The sequence below is a fragment of the Microtus ochrogaster genome, chromosome 10 (assembly GCF_000317375.1).
Source record: "Microtus ochrogaster isolate Prairie Vole_2 chromosome 10, MicOch1.0, whole genome shotgun sequence".
Classification (NCBI taxonomy): domain Eukaryota; kingdom Metazoa; phylum Chordata; class Mammalia; order Rodentia; family Cricetidae; genus Microtus; species Microtus ochrogaster.
The window spans coordinates 60,811,398-60,816,783 of NC_022016.1; the positions used below are offsets into that span (position 1 = coordinate 60,811,398).

General features: G+C 49.5%; 1 protein-coding gene across 1 annotated transcript in view; it reads right to left on the reverse strand.

The window, feature by feature from the left end:
• The window catches only part of Rhbdl2 (rhomboid like 2), a 45,856-nt gene extending 44,544 nt beyond the window's left edge, over positions 1 to 1,312 (reverse strand). Inside the window, exon 1 of the mRNA XM_005353281.3 lies at positions 1,283 to 1,312. The gene's annotated coding sequence lies outside the window, so the exon portion shown is untranslated. The remainder of the gene's footprint in view (positions 1 to 1,282) is intronic.
• Between the last annotated feature and the right edge of the window lie 4,074 nt (positions 1,313 to 5,386).

Below are 5,386 nucleotides of genomic sequence, written 5' to 3' on the forward strand. Positions count from 1 at the left end.
AAAAAAAAAAAAAAAAAAAGGAATAAAAATCGATTTTAAAAAAATATGGAAGGGAAACAATGTTTTTTGCAGGTCCCAAGGCAGGAAGACAGCATAAGATCTTGTCAGGCCCTAGCTATGGCCCAGTGTTTAGACCTTCACCCAGAAGTTGGTCTCCCTGCGCCCTCACACCTTCTGGCTTCCAGCCCCCTAGAGCACCCGCCTCTACCGCTCAGTTCAGTTTACAGGCCACCTGAGTTCTGTTGTCTTCTACAGCTTTACAAGCCTGCACCCAGTTAGGGAGGGAGTGGCTGAAAGAGGACAAAGAAAGAGAAAGTGTAGCTGTTTATCCAGGCCCCCACTGTGTGCCGGTCACCCGGCCTGCCCTTGATTCAGCTAGTTCCTTATCATCTTTCAAAGCAAACAAACAAAACGAAAACCCTGTGAGGAAGCTGAGGCCCAGGAAGTAAACACAAGAAGTGGGGTAGGAATCCAGGCCTCTCTGGTTCTCCAGCATAATTTCCCACCACACCTGCCTACCAGTTTGAAGATGCGTGGGGATAAATTTCAATTTTCCTGTTCACAGGAGGAGAAATGGGATGCTCCTCTCCCCCAGACAAGTGAAGTGCACACTCAACTAATGAGTAAACAAATGAACAGTAGTAAATGATTTGAGTGAGTGAAATCCCTCGGGTGCCTTGTACCAGGAAGGAAGAAACAGTCCACGGGAGGAGCGGCTTGCTGGAAATGGTGAGACTGTCTTGCCCGGCAAACCCACGGGGCAGGGACAGGGGCTGGGGAAGCACGGGTAGAATCCCTGCTCAGGTGGAGATAGAGACAATACCTGTGTGTGTGGTTGCAGGTGGAGCTAAGCAGTAGGACACTTATTTGGCATGATATAGTACACACACACACACACACACACACACACACACACACACACACACCAGCATGCCTCTCGCCAAAAATAAAAATAAACCCTGGGAGTCCGAGGATGCTGCACAGAGAAAGTAAAAGTGATCGACAGGGTTTGAAAAGTCAGTGAGGGAGCAGGATTGAACTCCCAGGTCGCCTCCCCAACCATTTCCTAAGCGTCCCAAAGTGCTGTCAACTTTGAAAAGGAAAAGTTTCAGAGCCTAAGCGGCCACTCTAGGTTCTTCCCGAAGGTAGATTCTGGAAGCAGCACCTTTCCTTCTCCTCATCGGTTGGCAAATAGCTTTAATGCGCTGCCTGGAATTCCTGCCATTCGCCTCCGGTTTCAGTACTTGGCCTCCCAGCGCCAGCCCCAACCCCTGCACCTTACCTGGGGAGGCCGAGGCACAGCCGTCCCACCCTGCAGTCCGATCTTGCTCTTCAAGCAGCAAACGGAGCAGCCTGCTGGCTCGAGCTGCAGCCTCCTAGGCTCTCCACCCGCCTTCTCTGAACTAAAATCGTCCAGACAGGTTCCTAAGGGGGAGGGTGCCAAAGGAAATTCCCTCTCCGCCTAGTGGCCTGGCCTAGGCTGGGCCAGCCCTACTAGGCAGTCTCTCCTGGGCTGGCCCTGGATGAATGAGTTCGGGCCTCCTCCTACGTGGGTTTGTGCCAGGGAGCCAGTGACAGCCGCCCTGTTCTTTCTCCTGGGCGCTGCTATCCATGCCTCCTCCAGGTCCTGCCTTCTTTCTGTGACTGAGAGGGCCTTCTGCTCTCTGTGCTCCAGGAAAGGCCTGCGCTGCAAGGCCTCAGTTACTCTGCATGGATTGTCCTGGAATCACACTCCGGTGTGACCCAAGCCTGGTATTCCACAAAAGGCTCTGGAAAGTTTGGTCACAAGGCTCCTAGATTCTGCCCACAGACTGGATGTGCCTTGGCACAAGAGGCTTGCCAATCTCTGATTATACAATCAAAGTATCTGGAGGATGGCTGGCCTTGTGGCAGGTCCTGCAAGTAGGGAAGTAGGTTAACCTGGTGCCTGCCCCACCAACTGTGCTAGCAAGACAAAACGGAGTACTCCGCTAAAGATTTGCCCAAGATTCAGGCATCGTGATCAAGGAGAACTTCCCTATGTGGAAGAGTTCTAGAAAAAGCTCTCAGAGATGACAAGCCACTGAAGTTCAGAATTGTGAGCAAGCAGTGTCAGGTCAGGAAGGGCCTTGCAAGGCTTGCTGGGAACTATTCAGACTTTACACTACCACCAAGAGATTCATAGAGGATGGAAACGTGGCGTCAGATTCAGATGGAATGTATTTTCTGTGCTGGCGATAGAACCTAGGGCCTCACACAGGCCAGGCAACTGCTCTACCACTGAGTTACACCCTCACCTTAAGGTGGCGTTTTAGTTTTTAGTTTAACACAATACTAATTTTATGTGTATATTGTGTGCCTGCTTACTTGTATGTAGGGGTGTGTGTGTGTGTGTGTGTGTGTGTGTGTGTGTGTGTGTGTGTGTGTGTAAAGAGAGAGAGAGAGAGATCTGCAGATGCCAGAGGATATTGGATTCCCTGGATGATTTCCTTCCTAATCCAGAGCACTGATCAGGCGTGTAGGTAGGAAGGGACAGGATCCGAGGTGGTAGGCGGAAGGCTGAGTATGGTAGTGCACCCCTATCATCCTAGCACCTGAGATGTGGTGGGAAGAGGATCACAGATTCAGGGTACGCCTTGACTACATGATAAGACTTTGTCTCGGAAAAAAAAGAGTTGGCTCTAACTCTCAGAGGTAAAGCAGCTGAGAAGCATGTGGCTGGCCTGGTGTTTAATATGTAGCAATGTAACAAACAAGAAAAGAAGCAGGAGGCGGGCGATGGTGGCGAACGCCTTTAATCCCAGCACTCAGGAGGCAGAGGCAGGCAGATCTCTGTGAGTTCGAGACCAGCCTGGTCTACAGAGCTAGTGCCAGGACAGGCTCCAAAGCCACAGAGAAACCCTGTCTCGAAAATACAAAAAAAAAAAAAAAAAAAAAAAAAAAAAAAAAAAAAAAAAAAAAAAAAAGAAAGAAAGGGGGGGGGGGGGCGGGGGGTCTGTTAAGATTGTAGCACTGGGGACTGGAAAGCTGGCTCAGCAGTTGAGTGAGCACTGGCTAATCTTCAGGAGGACCCAAGTTCAATTCCCAGCACCCACATGGCAGCTCATAATCATCTGTAACTCCAGTTTCAGGGAATTCAACATGCTATTCTGGCCTTTACAGGTACCAGGCATGCACAGAGTAAACAGACTTACATGCAGGCAGCACACCCATACACGTAAAAGAAATGGCTCACAACCACCTCTATGGAATCTGAGGTCTTCTTATGGGTTATCTTCCCATGGAGCGACTGCTTCCTGGATCTTTGGACTGGCAATTACCTCTGAGAGTTATATCCAACTCTTTTTTTTTTTTTTTTTTTCTGAGACAAAGTCTTATTATGTGGGACTTGAGCTTGGGACCTCTGAAAGAGCAGCCTGTGTTCTTAATCACTGAACCATCTCTCCAGAACCCCCCCAACCCCATCTCTCCAGCACCCCCCCTCAACCCCGTTTTCAAGACAGGGTTTCTCTGTGTGGTCTTGGCACAGACATCCACCTGCCTCTGCCTCTCGAGTGCTGGGATTAAAGGTCTGCACCCCCACCGCAGAATGAGCCTTTTTTTTTTTTAGTAAATTTATTCATTATGTATGCAGTGTTCTGCAGGTCAGAAGAGGGCACCAGATCTTACTACAGATGGTTGTGAGCCACCATGTGGTTGCTGGGAATTGAACTCAGGACCTCTGGAACAGCAGGCAGTGTTCTTAACTGCTGAGCCATCTTTCCAGCCCTGAGAATGAAACACAGTGAAAGCTATATAGAGAGAAAAGAGGAGAATGGAAGGAGACAAGGAAGAGAGGAAGGGAAGGAGAAGAGGAGGAGAGAAGAGAAGAAAAAGCCTTATGAGGCAGGATCTAAGAACAGAAAATTAAGGAAACACGAGGAGGAAGAGGCTCGCACTCCAGAACATTGTTCAAGTCTCTCATCCTCTGAGAGTTGAAATTTCCAGCACAATTAACATTTGCTGCAAAGGTTACCTATAGAGATAATAATCCTTTTATATAGCCATTTCAGCTAAGAATGAACCATGCTTAAAGCTCAAACACATATGCTATTTTTCCTCTCACTATTATGGTCTTTCCTCCCAGGATAGCCTTTCCTCTTTCCTAGATGTCAACCTGCAATTTGCAAGGAATTTCACAAACAAGTTTTTACAATTAAAGACGTGTCTTAACCGCCTGTGCAAACTTTGTGAGCCATGGTTTGACCTTATCAGGTTGTAATCTTATCCAGGGCATTTCAATAACCATCCCATAATCTCATTCACCAAAAAGAATCAGGGGAAGAAAAATCCCTCAAAATCGCTCTGAGCCAAGTAACTTCAGGGGCTGCACACTGTGAGCACTGGGGAATACCAAGAACACAGGAATGCACCGGGTCTCAAAGCTGCACCAGAGTATCTGGTTTGCAGAGGTCCTGCAACCAGCCTTTGTTAGGATTCCATGCTGAACAGGCTACTTCCTGATAGAACACTGGCCATGTGATTTCAGAGAAGCATCTACCCACAGCCAATACACACACAAGAAAGGGAGCCCTTAGGAAGCAAAAGCTGAGTCCTATTTATCTCTCCATACTGGTCAGAACCAGACTTGACATTGAATTGAGATTTTCAAAGGTGTTTGCAAAACAGATTTGGGGAAGGCTAATGCATTCATTGTTGTTCTTTTTTAGAAATTGCTGCAAGATCCCCGGTGGCAGTAGGTAGCAGAAATGCTGTAGGTCCCAAATGGTGGCGGCGGGCCATGTGGTAGCAGGCAGCGGGCCCTGGGAGCAGCCAGTCCCAGGCAGAGACAGCTGCTGGTCCTAGAGCAGTGGTGGCGGGCCATGTGGCAGCAGGCAGTGGGCCCCAGGCAGAGATGGCTGCTGGTCTCAGAGCAGTGGTGGCGGGCCATGTGGCAGCAGGCAGTGGGCCCCAGGCAGAGACGGCTGCTGGTCCCCAAGCAATGGCAGGGAGACACATGGCGGGCGGGTGGGCAGAAGACAGAAACATGGATAGACACGACATGCAGGGTGAGGTTGAATTTTTATTCAGGGGGTTATGGAGGAGAAAGGGTGAAGGGGGGGGGACAGAGAGAGAGGGAGAGAGAGAGAGGGAGGGAGGGAGAGAGAGAGAAGAGGAGAAAGTGACAGGGAAGGGGGGAAGCTGAGAAGTGGGGAGAGAGGCAGAAGCGAAGCTACCTCTCTGAGAGGAAGATGGAAAAGAGGACGAGCTCAGGCAGGAAGCTGAAGATCAGCCTGCCTCAGCGGATGGGGAGGGGAATGGGTGTGGCTTGTCTCTTAAAGGGACCAAAACCATAACATTCCCAGGTCTTCCTTATAATAAAAAGCACGCACACGTCAAGGAAGCAGAAAAGGAAGGGCCCAAGATG